Source organism: Triticum urartu, chromosome 1 (assembly GCF_003073215.2).
Source record: "Triticum urartu cultivar G1812 chromosome 1, Tu2.1, whole genome shotgun sequence".
Lineage (NCBI taxonomy): Eukaryota > Viridiplantae > Streptophyta > Magnoliopsida > Poales > Poaceae > Triticum > Triticum urartu.
This window is the reverse complement of record NC_053022.1, coordinates 455,095,302-455,111,168: the sequence shown is the minus strand read 5'-3', so window position 1 is coordinate 455,111,168 and position 15,867 is coordinate 455,095,302.

Genomic DNA, 15,867 nt, shown 5'->3' with positions numbered 1-15,867 from the left:
CAGCACACAGATAAAAAATGAAATATGTGGCAAAGCATGCACAAACACTCTAGCATCTATCAAGCAATTGGCGATGACTAGGTCATCTATATATGAGTATATTATTGACTTAGGAGTCAAATGAGAACATTTGATACGTAGGTCATACTCATCGTTTAAGCACAAGTGGGGTTACCACTTTTACATAAAGCATTGTTGTGTTCACACCATTAGAGTTGCTTTAGCTCAATTGATTAGAGTAAAGCTCCCCCTAGATGTGATATCCCCCTAAGAGGGATGAACTAACCTTAGGTTTTGTCGATGATGACTTCATGTAGATGTTGAAGATGTGGATGCTCAATGTTGATGTAGATCATTTGGAGCAATCCAGAGTGAGTTGCACTTTCAATACCTACACGGGTTAGTCCCACAAGGAACAAACAAGGATATCCATAGACATAGAGTGATGTTCACATAAGATGATGTCCATGAAAGCATTAGGTTACCTTGTCCCTTGTCTTACCAACAAGAGGGTTTGTGACTCCTTGAACTAGTGCAAGATGTGGAAGTTGTTTGCACTTGTCCTTCGCCAAAATGATATGAGTGAAGTATGTTGGCGGAGTCACCCTCAAGAACTCTCTAGTTCTTCTTCTTCGGGATCCACATCATCTTGATGGGAATCCTTGGAGTTGTAGTCGTACTTGATGAAGTAGAACTTGATGTAGTCTTGGGAACCCACTTGACCAAGGCCTTAGGAGCTTCTTCAAATGCATCAATCTCCTCTTGAAGCTTGTCCTTGCCTTTTTGCTTGTGGTCTTGTGGTGGAAGATCATCTTGAGCTTGTGTCCCTTGGAAAGAAGTAGGATCATACTTCTCTTGTTGAGGAACAAACTTCGTCTTGGGGTATTGATCTTCTTCCCACTCAACTCCATTGGCATTGAACTTTCGTTCAAAACCAACACCTTGATTCTTCCGGTGCCTTCCTTGCTTGCGTACAATTTCCTCAAATTGCTTACTTCCGGCAAGGCTCTTGTAAACACCTTTCTCTATAATTCCCTTCAATAAGCTATTTTCTTGCTCAAGTGTAACTTGGCTAAGAGAATCATTAGTGGAATCAAGAGAACTACTAGAAGCAACAACATTGGATTTAACATGATTATTGTTACTACTAGAAGAAGAATCTTTCTTACTCTTGTTGCTAGATTTTACTTGTGGCATGTAAGTAGACAAGAGTAAACGCTTGGCAATGTAAGAAGAACTTTTCTTGCGAAGATCATCATTGATTGCTTTTAAGAACCCATGCTCTTGCTCAAGGTTGAGCTTTTCAAAGCGTACCTTCTCATGAGTCTTTAAAAGCTCTCGATGATCTTCCAAGGTAGTTTCATGAGCTAACTTAAGAGTGTTTAGTTCTTTAGTTAGACGCTCAATCTCCTTCTTATCATCGTCATTCATTTTATCTTGATTAGCATGATTAATAGCAAGTTCATCATAGTTTTCATCACTAGAGTTGTCAACAAGTAAATCATCATCACCTAGCAAATCATCTTCATCACTATTGAAATCAACATACTCGGGGTGTGATACCTTTGGGCCTTTAGCCATGAAGCATCTTCCAATTCCTTCATTTGGTGAGTCAAATATGTCGTAGGAGTTGGTTGACACAAGTGCTAGAGCAACACCTTCATCTTGAGTATATTCGGAGTCGGAGTGATAACTTCTCTCGGAGTGATTGCGAGTCGGAGCCGGATACCCATTCACCAACATGAGCTTGATGTCTTCGTTTTGTGTAGCTCCTTGATGAGTCCTTCCCTTTCGAATCCTTGCTTCTCCTGTGATGTTCTTCGTTCATAACGGTCATCTCTACTCCTTCTCTCTCTTGGTGGTGATTCTTCTCTCTCTACTTCCCTTTTGGGTGAATCTTCTCTTCTTTTGTAGGGAGTCCGTACACTCATTGGAGTAGTGTCCGGGTCTTCCACAATTGTAGCAATTTTCATTCACTGACTCGAAGATCTTTTGTCATTGTAGGACCTTGACTTGGAACTTCTTTCCTTGCTTCTACTCTTGTAGAACTTGTTGAAGTTCTTCACCATTAGGCTCAATTATTCATTGAAGGCTTGTTTCTCACTTGATGATGTAGGGAGCATCACATGAGGCTTTGTAAGCACCACTTGATTGTTGTGAAGTTCCTCTTTATCCTTGAGTGACATCTCATGAGCAACAATTCTTCCAATGACTTCCGTTGGCTTGAGATCTTTGTAATTGGGCATCATTTGGATCAATGTGCACACGGTATCATATTTTCCATCCAAGGCTCTTAGGATCTTCTTGATGATGAATCTATCGGTCATCTCTTCACTTCCTAAGCCGGCAATCTCATTTGTGATGAGAGCAAGCCTAGAGTACATTTCGGCGACACCTTCACCATCCTTCATTTTGAACTTGTCAAGTTGACTTTGAAGCACATCCAATTTGGATTCCTTGACGGAGTCGGTACCTCGTGCATATCAATCAAAGTATCCCAAATTTCCTTTGCATTCTCAAGACGGCTGATTTTGTTGAATTCTTCGGGGCACAATCCGTTGAAGAGGATATCGCAAGCTTGAGCATTGTATTGCAGCATCTTCAACTCTTCCGCGGTAGCTTCACGGTTCGGTTCTCTCCCATCAAAGAATTCACCTTGCAAGCCAATACACACAATAGCCCAAACGGCGGGGTTATGTCCAAGAATATGCATTTTCATCTTATGCTTCCAACTAGCAAAATTAGTACCATCAAAGTAAGGACCTCTACGGTGGTAATTTCCCTCGCTAGACGCCATACTCTCCTAGGTTGTGAAACCAAGGCTATGATCACCAAAAGCTATGGAAATCAAGCAAATGGAGACCAAAGCTCTGATACCACTTGTAGGATCGAAAGTATGTCTAGAGGGGGGGTGATTAGACTACTTGACCAAATAAAAATCTAGCCTTTTCCCAATTTTAAGTCTTGGCAGATTTTAACAACTTAGCACAAGTCAAGCAATCAACCTACACATGCAAGTCTAAGAGTATAGCAGCGGAATGTAAAACATTTGCATATGAAGGTAAAGGGAGGAGTTTGGAGGGAGCAAACGCAATGTAGACAAACGGAGATTTTTGGCGTGGTTCCGATAGGTGGTGCTATCATACATCCACGTTGATGGAGACTTCAACCCACGAAGGGTAATTGCGCGAGTCCACGGAGGGCTCCACCCATGAAGGGTCCACGAAGAAGCAACCTTGTCTATCCCACCATGGCCATCGCCCACGAAGGACTTGCCTCACTAGGGTAGATCTTCACGAAGTAGGCGATCTCCTTGCTCGTACAAACTCCTTGGTTCAACTCCACAATCTTGACGGAGGCTCCCAAGTGACACCTAACCAATCTAGGAGACACCACTCTCCAAAAGGTAATAGATGGTGTGTTGATGATGAACTCCTTGCTCTTGTGCTTCAAATGATAGTCTCCCCAACACTCAACTCTCTCTCACAGATTTGGATTTGGTGGAAAGATGATTTGAGTGGAAAGCAACTTGGGGAAGGCTAGAGATCAAGATTCATATGGTTGGAATGTAATATCTTGGTCTCAACACATGAGTAGGTGGTTCTCTCTCAGAAAATGTATGCTGGAAGTGTAGGCACATTCTGATGGCTCTCTCTTCTAATGAAGAGGGTGGAGGGGTTGTAGGATCGAAAGTATGTCTAGAGGGGGGTGATTAGACTACTTGACCAAATAAAAATCTAGCCTTCTCCCAATTTTAGTTCTTGGCAGATTTTAGCTATCTTAGCACAAGTCAAGCAATCTCCACACAATTCAAGCAAGCATGCAAAAGAGTATATGAGCAGCAGAAAGTAAAGCATGCAACTTGCAAGAATGTAAAGGGAAGGGTTTGGAGGATTCAAATGCAATTGGAGACACGGATGTTTTTTCGTGGTTCCGATAGGTGGTGCTATCGTACATCCACATTGATGGAGACTTCAACCCATGGAGGGTAACGGTTGCGCGAGTCCACGGAGGGCTCCACCCACGAAGGGTCCACGAAGAAGCAACCTTGTCTATTCCATCAGGGTCCTCGCCCACGAAGGACTTGCCTCACTAGCGGTAGATCTGCATGAAGTAGGCGATCTCCTTGCCCTTACAAACTCCTTGGTTCAACTCCACAATCTTGTCGGAGGCTCCCAAGTGACCCCTAGCCAATCTAGGAGACACCACTCTCCAGGAAGTAACAAATGGTGTGTTGATGATGAACTCCTTGCTCTTGTGCTTCAAATGATAGTCTCCCCAACACTCAACTCTCTCTCACAAGATTTGGATTTGGTGGAAAGAAGATTTGAGTGGAAAGCAACTTGGGGAAGGCTAGAGATCAAGATTCATATGGTTGGAATGGAATATCTTGACCTCAACACAAGTGTAGGTGGTTCTCTCTCAGAAAATGTGTATTGGAAGTGTAGGTATGTTCTAATGGCTCTCTCCACGAATGAAGAGTGGGTGGAGGGGTATATATAGCCTCCACACAAAATCTAACCGTTACACACAATTTGCCAAACTCGATGGGACCGAATGGTTAAACTCGGTCGGACCGATTCAGCAAACCTAGTGACCGTTAGGATTTTCGGTGGGACTGAGATGCAACTCGGTAGGACCGATATGGTTAGGGGTAGGGCATAACGTAATCTCGGTGTGACCGATTATACAAACTCGGTGGGACCGATTCGCTCATCTCGGTGAGACCGAAATGTTACAAAAGGGAAACAGAGAGTTTACATTGCAATCTCGGTGGGACTGATCGCTCCTCTCGGTAAGGCCCAAACGCTACGAAGGGAAACAGAGAGATTACAATCCCATCTCGGTGAGGCCGAGATCCCTATCGGTGAGACCGATTTGCCTAGGGTTTGTGGCAGTGGCTATGACATTTGAAAGTCGATGGCGCCGGATAGAAAGAATCGGTGGGGCCGAGTTTGACTTTTGGTTTAAGTCATATGTGTATGTGGGAAGGTAGTTGACGATTTTGGAGCATATCACTAAGCACTTTGAGTAAGCAAGCCATTAAGCAACACCTCATCCCTCCTTGATAGTATTGGCTTTTCCTAATAGGATCTCAATGTGATTCTTGGATCACTAAAATATAAAATGTAGAGTCCTTGAGCTCAAGCGAGCCAACCTTTTTGTTTCGCTAGAATTTGAGGGATCCACTTTCCTCATCCATGCCATGCCATTCATTGAGCTTCCTGAAATATTAATCTTGAATAATGTTAGCTCAATGAGCTATATGTTTTTAGGAATTACCAAAACCACCTCAGGGATAGTTGCACTTTCAATCTCCCCCTTTTTGGTAATTGATGACAACATATAGATCAAAGCTTCGACAAATGATAATAAGAGTGAAAGATATTGTCGCTTTGAGAAGTATGTGAAAAGCAAGAGCTCCCCCTAAATTTGTGCATATCTTAAGATTTGCTTTGGACTGCAAATGCACAATGAGTTAGGATCATGGGTTACTCTTCCATGTCACATACATCTTGGTGGAGCGCTCAAAATGATAAGAATTAAATACATGCACTCATCACCAAGCAAAGTGAATGATCATATAAGGATAAGTAAGATAATATCATCTAACAAGCATAAGTGTAGCTTATGATCAACCACATGATCATCAATGTCTCACAGATAATAGCATAGTATCTCAAGCAATCAAAAGACAAACAAAGTTCAACCACCAAAGCAAGAGAGAATAAAAAGCAACGCTCTCTCTCGAAGCCTATGATCTATACATTTTCTCCCCCTTTGGCAACAAGTTACCAAAAAGTTCATAGAAAATGCATAGCACTAGAACGTCTCTCAAGCTTGGTCTTCAGGTGGTGGTGTCCGGAGAACGCCAAGGACGAAGGCTTCAGTTGATGTGGATGGAGCTGAAGGAGTTGGTGCTGGAGCTGGTTGCGCTGGAGCTGTAGCTGGTGCAGATGAAGTGACTCTAGTGTCTGGAACAGGCACTGCAGCAGATCTCTGAGCTCGAGGCACTCTGGCAAATGCATCAGTGGTTGTTTGCCCTTCCTCTCCTGCATCATCTTGTAGCTGCTCCACAACTGACTGAATCTCAGTTACTTTGACATCTAAATCATAGAATTTTTGCTCCACGATTCTTTCCAAGCTCTCCTGGTTTTGAGTCAGGGTGGCCAGTCCCTTCTCAATCCTCAGAGTGGATGCAATCAGGTAGCCAAGCTGATCTTGCTTGCTTTTCAAAAAGTACTCAGATGCCTCCTCTTGAGTTGGCATCTTGGCAGCCTTCTCTTTCTTTGCTTTCTCCTTCTTCTCTTGAGCTTGTACTGATGATGGTTCATTCTCATTCATCACAACTTGATTGTCCTCAAAGTGGGTAGATAGGCAAGTGTTCCTTATCCAACAGGTATGTGCCTGTGCCCATCTTTGAGTTTATCAACTCCTGGATTTGTGGGGCATATCCACAACTTCTTTTCTGGTCTAGCTGCAGTCCTCTTGATAGTCTCAACTATAAGGCTCATGACCTTGAACTTCTGTGGCACATCAAATATATGTAGCAAGTTAATTGCATGGCCTCTGATCATTCTGTGATCACCAGACTTGGGCAAGAGAGTGTGCCTAAGGATCCAATTGATTGTAGGCAGCCCTGACAGCAAGTGTTTTACTGACCCAAACTGGTGAGTCTCAAGATCATCTTCAGGAATCTCCTTGTACATGTTTGCCATAGAGTTGTGATCCATCTTCTTCTTGGCATAGACATCCAAGTCATCTTCTTCTTCCTTAGGAGCATTGATCAGATTTGCCCATTCCTCAATAGTTGAGTGGTACCTTGTACCTTCAGACATCCATACTATCCTGCCATCTGGATAGAAGTGTGCTGTGGAGTAGAATTGCATTATGAGCTCCTCATTCCACTTTGTGAGCTTCTGCCCAACAAAGTCTGCAACTCCACAAGCACTGAAGCTGTCAAACACACCAGGATAGTGTTCCTCATTTTCCTTGATATACTTCCAGTCGACCCACCTCATTTCACACACTATAGGCTTCTTGTCCAACAACACTGTCTCATAGAAGTCCTGCTGTTCCTTTGTGTGGAACCTGTAATCAACAGCAGTCCTTCTCCTGGTAGCATATGGATCTGTCTCTCTCCATAGCCTCAACCCTGAGTCTCTCCTGATCTTCATGTTCTCAGCCACAGGATGAGCATCATTGTGGTCTGGAATCTTGGGTTTGAGCTTTCAGGACTTGTCCTTCATCATCTTCATCAGCAGCAACTTCAGGCACTGGGGCCTTGTTCTTCTCAGCAGCTGGTATACTCCTGGTATTCCTCTTAGGTGCACTCTTGGGCTTGGAGGCTGCTTTGGGTGCTTCTTTGGGCTTTGATGAAGCAGCCCCTGTCCTGATAGCATCACCCATAAGCTTCTGGGCCTTAGGTGCTGGTGCAGCAACCTCTTCTTCCTCTTCCTCTTCAGAATCTCTCATGATTGAGGATCTCCCAAGCACTCTAGCAGTGGTCTTTTTGATCCTCTCCTTCCTCTTCTTCCCTTCTGCAGCAGCCTCTTTGGGTTCAGATCCCAAAGGGACTTGAGTAGATGCTCTGGCCTTAGACATTGGAATTCTCTTTGCAGGAACCTTTTGCTTCATGCCTGGCTTGGTGGCAGCAGCAGTGCTATATTCCTTCTTAACCACTTTCTTCTTGGAAGTGGCCTCATCCTCAACTGCCACATAGTCTTCATCCTCAGACTCTGAAGTTTTCTTCTTCCTTGTTCTGGTGGCAGCTTTGGGCAAGTTGCTGGGAGTGCTCCTGCTACCATCATCTGAACTGCTAGAGGGACTAGTGCCCTCACTCAGGTGAACCTGCTCCTCTGACCTGTTCTGGCTGTCACTCTGATCAGACATATTGCAAACACTGACAGCAGACCCTGTGAATAGATATAGATGAGATAGAGTGGATGAGCATCACAAAATGCAGAGGTTTTTGCAAAAGAATGAGTCAAAAACTTAGTTTTAGTTTTCCACAGAAAGCATTTCGGATCAACCGATTTGTAAACTCGGTGATACCGAAGCAGCTGTTGGAACCTAAACTAGTGAACTCGGTCAGACCGAGTCACAGTTCGGTGGCACCGAGACTGCTAGGGTTTCACAAAGTCCTGAACTCGGTCACACCGATTTGCAATTCTCGGTCAGACCGAAAATTACATGTGCAATGGCCTGAGCCGAATCGGTGGTACCGAGTTCCACAACTCGGGGTCCGAGATGGTTTCGCGAAACCTAACCCTAAATTTTCAATTCAACTCTAATCTACGGAGTGTTTTGACTGGATAGAAGCGTTTCAATCGTGGTAAGAATCATAATGAACACAATGTGCTAGGAATCGGACGGGGATAGCACTGTGATCGAGTCCATACCCTAGTTCGGCGATGAACTCGCTACGGCGGCAACGGCGGGGAAGAATTCCGTTGACGGCGGCGGAGACCAGCGACAGGAGGCGGCTGGCGATGAGGAGGACGATCCGGAGACCCAGGAGGCAGAGCGAGCTATGCGCGGGCGAAGGGGTTCGGAGAAATTTCCAAAATTTTGCCCGTGATATATATAGCCGACCCTGTCGGTGTGACCGAGTGGAACAACTCGGTGGCACCGAGATTCATAACTGCAAGCAGTTACTGAAACTCGGTGTGACCGAAAGGTTCAAATCGGTTGCACCGAGATTGAAAACCTAGATCGACTTAGTGATCTCGGTATGACCGAAATGGATGAATCGGTCAGACCGAAAGCACAAAGAAGTTTTGGAAGTTTAAGTCTATGACGAATCGGGGACTCCGAGTGCTCCTCACACAGAGTGGTTCGAATCTGACTTGATCAAATTTTGTGATGTAGCATGAATAGAGTTTGAGACGAGAAAAGCATAGATAGCAAGAGAGGGTTCTTAGGCATTCTTGTCCATCCACTTGGCAAAAGAAAAGAAAAACAATCAATCAAAACAACAAGTGGATGTCCTCGAATGAGTAAAATATGCAATCAACATGCTCACACAATAAAATGGCAATTGGAATATGTGGAAAAGCATGCACAACCAATTCTAGCTTCTATCAAACAATTGGCGATGACTAGGTCATCTATATATGAGTATATTGACTTAGGAGTCAAATGAGAACATTTGATCATAGGTCATACTCATCATTTAAGCACAAGTGGGGTTACCAATTTTACATAAAGCATTTGTTGTGTTCACACCATTAGAGTTGCTTTAGCTCAATTCTTAGAGTAAAGCTCCCCCTAGATGTGAGATCCCCCCTAAGAGGGATGAACTAACCTTGGGTTTTGTCGATGATGACTTCATGTACATGTTGAAGATGTGCATGCTCAATTTTGATGTAGATCATTTGAAGCTATCCATTGGAGTGAGTTGCACTTTCAATACCTACACGGGTTAGTCCCACAAGGAACAAACAAGGATATCCATAGACATAAGTGATGCACACACAAGATGATGTCTATGAAAGCTTTTAGGTTACCTTGTCCCTTGTCTTACCAACAAGAGGGTTTGTGACTCCTTGAACTAGTGCAAGATGTGGAAGTTGATTGCACTTGTTCTTGCCAAGATGATAAGAGTGAAGTATGTTGGCGAAGTCACCCTCAAGAACTCTCTAGTTCTTCTTCTTCGGGATCCACACCATCTTGATGGGAGTCCTCGGTGTTGTATTTGTACTTGATGAAGTGGAACTTGAAGTAGTCTTGGGAACCCACTTGACCAAGGCCTTAGGAGCTTCTTCAAATGCATCAATTTCCTCTTGAAGCTTGTCCCTGCCTTTTTTCTTGTGGTCTTGTGGTGGAAGATCATCTTGAGCTTGTGTCCCTTTGAAAGAAGTAGGATCATACCTATCTTGTTGAGGAACAAACATCATCTTGGGGTATTGATCTTCTTCCCACTCAACTCCATTGGCATTGAACTTTCGTTCAAGACCAATACCTTGATTCTTCCGGTGCCTTCCTTGCTTGCGTACAATTTCCTCGAATTGCTTACTCCCGGCAAGGCTCTTGTAAACACCTTTCTCTATGATTCCCTTCAATAAGCTATTTTCTTGCTCAAGTGTAACCTGGCTAAGAGAATCATTAGGTGGAATCAAGAGAACTACTAGAAGCAACAATATTGGATTTAGCATGATTATTGTTACTACTAGAGGAAGAATCTTTCTTGTTCTTGTTACTAGACTTGACTTGAGGCATGTAAGTGGATAAGAGTAAACGCTTGGCAATGTAAGAAGAACTTTTCTTATGAAGATCATCATTGATTGCTTTTAAGAACTCATGCTCTTGCTCAAGGTTGAGCTTTTCAAAGCGCTAATTTCTCATGAGTCCTTAAAAGTTCTCGATGATCTCCTAAGATAGTTTCATGAGCTAACTTAAGAGTGTTAGTTCTTTAGTTAGAGACTCAATCTTCTCCTTATCATTGTCATTCGTTTTATCTTGATTAGCATGATTAATTGACGTTTCATCATAGTATTCATCACTAGAGTTGTCAACAAGTAAATCATCATCACCTAACAAGTCATCTTCATCACTATTGAAATCAACATGTGTGATCTTTCCATGAAATCAACATACTTCGGGGTGTGATACTCTTTGGGCCTTTAGCCATGAAGCATGTTCCAACTCCTTCATTTGGTGAGTCAAATATGTCATAGGAGTTGGTTGTCACAAGTGCTAGACCGGCAACACCTTCATCTTGAGTATATTCGGAGTCGGAGTGATAGCTTCTCTCGGAGTGGTTGTCGGAGTCGGAGCCGGATACCCATTCACCAACATGAGCTTGATGTCTTCGTTTTGTGTAGCTCCTTGATGACTTGTCCTTTCTTTCCGAATCCTTGCTTCTCCGTGAGGGTCTTCGTTCATAACGATCATCTCTACTCCTTCTTTCTCTAGATGGTGATTCTTCTCTTCTACTTCTTCTCTTGGGAGAATCTTCTCTTCTCTTGTAGGGGCCGTACACTCATTGGAATAGTGTCCGGGCCTTCCACAATTGTAGCAGTTTCGCTCTCGACTAGAAGATCTTTTGTCATTGTAGGACCTTGACTTGAGCTTCTCTTTGCTTCTACTCTTGTAGAACTTGTTGAAGTTCTTCACCATTAAGCTCAATTCTTCATTGAAGTTTGTTTCTCACTTGATGATGGGGCTTCACATGAGGCTTTGTAGGCACCACTTGATTTGTTGTGAAGTTCCTCTTTATCCTTGAGTGACATCTCATGAGCAACAATTCTTCCAATCACTTCCGTTGGCTTGAGATCTTTGTAATTGGGCATCATTTGGATCAATGTGCACACGGTATCATATTTTCCATCCAAGGCTCTTAGGATCTTCTTGATGATGAATCTATCGGTCATCTCTTCACTCCCTAAGCCGGCAATCTCATTTGTGATAAGAGCAAGCCTAGAGTACATTTCAGCGACACCTTCACCATCCTTCATTTTGAACTTGTCAAGTTGACTTTGAAGCACATCCAACTTGGATTCCTTGCGGAGTCGGTACCTTCGTGCATATCAATCAAAGTATCCCAAATTTCCTTTGCATTCTCAAGACGGCTGATTTTGTTGAATTCTTCGGGGCACAATCCGTTGAAGAGGATATCACAAGCTTGAGCATTGTATTGCAGCATCTTCAACTCTTCCGCGGTAGCTTCACGATTCGGGTTCTCTCCCATCAAAGAATTCACCTTGCAAGCCAACACACACAATAGCCCAAACGGCGGGGTTATGTCCAAGAATATGCATTTTCATCTTATGCTTCCAACTAGCAAAATTAGTACCATCAAAGTAAGGACCTCTACGGTGATAATTTCCCTCGCTAGACGCCATACTCTCCTAGGTTGTGAAACCAAGGCTATGACCACCAAAAGCTATGGAAATCAAAGCAAATGGAGACCAAAGCTCTGATACCACTTGTAGGATCGAAAGTATGTCTAGAGGGGGGGGGGTGATTAGACTACTTGACCAAATAAAAATCTAGCCTTTTCCCAATTTTAGTTCTTGGCAGATTTTAGCTATCTTAGCACAAGTCAAGCAATCTCCACACAATTCAAGCAAGCATGCAAAAGAGTATATGAGCAGCGGAAAGTAAAGCATGCAACTTGCAAGAATGTAAAGGGAAGGGTTTGGAGGATTCAAACGCAATTGGAGACACGGATGTTTTGTCGTGGTTCCGATAGGTGGTGCTATCGTACATCCACGTTGATGGATACTTCAACCCACGGAGGGTAACGGTTGCGCGAGTCCACGGAGGGCTCCACCCACGAAGGGTCCACGAAGAAGCAACCTTGTATATTCCATCACGGCCGTCGCCCACGAAGGACTTGCCTCAATAGTGGTAGATCTTCACGAAGTAGGCGATCTCCTTGCCCTTACAAACTCCTTGGTTCAACTCCACAATCTTGTCGGAGGCTCCCAAGTGACACCTAGCCAATCTAGGAGACACCACTCTCCAAGAAGTAACAAATGGTGTGTTGATGATGAACTCCTTGCTCTTGTCCTTCAAATGATAGTCTCCCCAACACTCAACTCTCTCTCACAGGATTTGGATTTGGTGGAAAGAAGATTTGAGTGGAAAGCAACTTGGGGAAGGCTAGAGATCAAGATTCATATGGTTGGAATGGAATATCTTGACCTCAACACAAGTGTAGGTGGTTCTCTCTCAGAAAATGTGTATTGGAAGTGTAGGTATGTTCTTATGGCTCTCTCCATGAATGAAGAGTGGGTGGAGGGGTATATATAGCCTCCACACAAAATCTAACCATTACACACAATTTGCCAAACTCAGTGGGACTGAATGGTTAAACTCGGTCGGACCGATTCATGCAAGACCCCCTTGGACTGTACCGATACCGACGCATTTCCGATGGCCACACCTGATGGCATGACACTTCAGTGGGCAGCAGCACCGTGATATGAGTATAGGCCTCCTCACCCTACCGTCAGGGCCACAACACTACGAAATACTCGGATGATGACCATACAGGCCACACACTGCGGTGGACGATTTTGGTAATTAAGCTACCAGAGCGTGGGTCAGTCGTACACCACTCCGGCTGGACCGATTCGCGCATCTCGGTCGGACCGACCGAAATTGACAAGAAGGGATCAATACGATGAGTTTTCATTGCCAATGTCTCGAGAGGGGCCCCCAGCTCGTTGGGCCTATCATTATCTCCGTCTAGCCAGCTCTGCGGATTGAGCCACCGCAACCAATCCGTACCGAAGGAGCTACACACACACGAGACAGAGGCTTGGAGAAAAGCCCATCATATCGTGCTGGAGAGCAACGAGAGAGAGAGAGTATTCCTATAGTACGTGAAGATACTCCAAATGTGATACTTAGCATAGGTGTGCTATTCGGCTATGGACATTTACAACGCGGTGCGCCGGATAGATAGATGGAACGGTGAGCAGCCTCCGAGTGTCTGTGCACTTTGTTGTAGCGCTCATGACGCGTGTGGGAACAGGTGGCGAAGATAGTATGAGACCTTCGGAGCATGACTCATCTAGCATTTTGCACGTCCGCCGCGCACTTTGCAAGCAGAGACATCAGCCAACTGATACTGTCCCAAAACACACCTGTCTCCTCCCTTGATATATTTTGCGGCCTGTTTCCCTATTCCGGACCTCCCAACTGTGCTCTTGAGCTCTCATAAAATATACAAATGCTCAGCATTCTTCGAGCCTTTCAACCATCGCTTGGCCAACCTCTTTTTACGTTGCCACGCCTTTAGCGACCATTGAGGGGAGCCCACTCTTCCCCTCCCATCCAGGCCACCATGCCATCCCACACCTGTGACGCCTTGTCAGCCTGACAATCTTGTCTGACAATCTTGGACTAATGGTTACTCAATGAGCTATATGTTGTTAGGAATTACCAAAAGCACCCAGGGATAGTTGCACTTTCAGGGGTATATATAACCAGGGTCGGCCCTGTGTTTTGGGAGGCCCTAGGCGAACTCGATGACATGGGCCCTTTAAGTCCCAAGACCATATATATATGTATGCGTTTGCGTGATACATATATATATATATAAAACTTCATTTGCATAATACTAAATGTAAACTTTCAACCACACATCTTTAGTTTGAAATTTGACTACAATAGTTGTTGGATAATGGAAAATAAAACAAACATGACATGATTACTGAAGGAAATATGCCCTAGAGGCAATAATAAAGTTATTATTTATTTCCTTATTTCATGATAAATGTTTATTATTCATGCTAGAATTGTATTAATCGGAAACATAATACATGTGTGAATACATAGAGAAACAGAGTGTCACTAGTATGCCTCTACTTGACTAGCTCGTTAATCAAAGATGGTTATGTTTCCTAACCATGAACAAAGTGTTGTTATTTGATTAACGAGGTCACGTCATTAGTTGAATGATCTGATTGACATGACCCATTCCATTAGCTTAGCACCCGATCGTTTAGTATGTTGCTATTGCTTTCTTCATGACTTATACATGTTCCTATGACTATGAGATTATGCAACTCCCGTTTGCCAGAGGAACACTTTGGGTGCTACCAAACGTCACAACGTAACTGGGTGATTATAAAGGAGTACTACAGGTGTCTCCAAAGGTAGATGTTGGGTTGGCGTATTTCGAGATTAGGATTTGTCACTCCGATTGTCTGAGAGGTATCTCTGGGCCCTCTCGGTAATGCACATCACATAAGCCTTGCAAGCACTGCAACTAATATGTTAGTTGTGAGATGATGTATTACGGAACAAGTAAAGAGACTTGCCAGTAACGAGATTGAACTAGGTATTGGATACCGACGGTCGAATCTCGGGCAAGTAACATACCGATGACAAAGGGAACAACGTATATAGTTATGCGGTCTGACCGATAAAGATCTTCGTAGAATATGTAGGAGCCAATATGGGCATCTAGGTCCCGCTATTGGTTATTGACCGGAGACGTGTCTCGGTCATGTCTACATTGTTCTCGAACCGTAGGGTCCGCACGCTTAAGGTTTCGATGACAGTTATATTATGAGTTTATGAGTTTTGATGTACCGAAGGAGTTCGGAGTCCCGGATGAGATCGGGGACATGACGAGGAGTCTCTAAATGGTCGAGACGTAAAGATCGATATATTGGACGACTATATTCGGACATCGGAAAGGTTCCGAGTGATTCGGGTATTTTTCGGAGTACCGGGTAGTTACGGGAGAAGTAATGGGCCTTGATGGGCTTTAGTGGGAAGAGGAAAAAGGCGGCTGCGCCCCCCCTCCCCTCTAGTCCGAATTGGACTAGGGAAAAGGGGGCCGGCCACCTTTCCTACTCCTCCACTTCCTTCTCCCTTCCTTCCCTCTTGGTGGACTCCTACTAGGACTTGGAGTCCTAGTAGGACTCCACACCTGGCGCGCCTCTCCTAGGGCCGGCCTCCTCCCCCTGGCTCCTTTATATACGGAGGCAGGGGGCACCTCTAGACACACAAGTTGATCCACGTGATCGTTCCTTAGCCGTGTGCGGTGCCCCCTGCCACCATATTCCACCTCGGTCATATTGTAGCGGTGCTTAGGCGAAGCCCTGCGTCGGTAGAACATCAAGATCGTCACCACGCAGTCGTGCTGACGGAACTCTTCCCCGACGCTTTGCTGGATCGGAGCCCAGGGATCGTCATCGAGCTGTACGTGTGCTAAGAACTCGGAGGTGCCGGAGTAACGGTGCTTGGATCGGTCGGATCGGGAAGAATACGTATGACTACTTCCTCTACGTTGTGTCAACGCTTCCGTTGTGATCTACAAGGGTACGTAGATCATACTCTCCCCTCGTTGCTATGCATCACCATGATCTTGCGTGTGCGTAGGAAATTTTTTTGAAATTACTA